Raw genomic sequence first — 1016 nt, forward strand, 5'->3', positions numbered from 1 at the left:
GAGAGAGAGAGAGAGAGAGAGAGAGAGGGAGAGAGAGCAATATATATAACATTCCATATAATAAAAGGGTAACATGCAAATTGACTGACCGGCAGAAAGACCGTCAGAGCAACCGGCCGCTATGACACACACTGACCACCAGATATATAACATTCCATATAATAAAAGGGTAACATGCAAATTGACTGACCGGCAGAAAGACCGTCAGAGCAACCGGCCGCTATGACACACACTGACCACCAGGTGGCAGATGCTCAATGCAGGAGCTGCCCCCAGCACACAGGCCCCAGGCCAGCCCCAGCCAAGACAGGTGCCAGTGCCCCCCACCTCACCGATCGCCCCACCAGTTGCCCTACAGATTGGCACTGATGACTGGCCAGGCCTAGCGACCCTACCTGTGCACGATTTTCATGCACTGGGCTTCTAGTCTATTTATATTGCTCATGTTGGAATGTTGAGGATTTAAGGTATTACATATAGTTCCAAGCTTATTTTTTCCAGGTAGACATAGGATTGTTCCAACATCATTTATTGCATAATCCATCAGACTGAAATGTCACTGTTATTTTATACTAAATTTTGGTATTATTTGCTCTATTTCTGTTTGCTTTTCTTGTGGTGGTTGTTATTTGGTTGTTGGGTTTTTGACGGTGTTACACCAGTCTATGTGTATATACAGTACCACATTCCTTTAATGACTGAAGCTTCATAATTAATCTCAGTACCTAGGAAGGCTAGCTTCCCTCATTACTCTTCATTCTCAGGTTTTCCTTTCAGCTACTCATTGTTTCTGTTACTTAGAAATAATGCCATCAGTTACCACAGCCACCCCCATGGAGTTTTACTGGCACATGTCAATTTCAGGGATGAATTTACAGATAATTGGTCTCCAGGTGGAAACTTCATCTTCCAAGTGCACAGAGTAACCTTCAAACAGGTCCTGCATATTTCTGAACGTTCATTTACAATAGTTGGGCTTTGCTAGTAGAGTAAAAAGGAGTGTTTTCTATCTTTCT

This window comes from Myotis brandtii, unplaced genomic scaffold (assembly GCF_000412655.1).
Source record: "Myotis brandtii unplaced genomic scaffold, ASM41265v1 scaffold1493, whole genome shotgun sequence".
Taxonomy (NCBI): domain Eukaryota; kingdom Metazoa; phylum Chordata; class Mammalia; order Chiroptera; family Vespertilionidae; genus Myotis; species Myotis brandtii.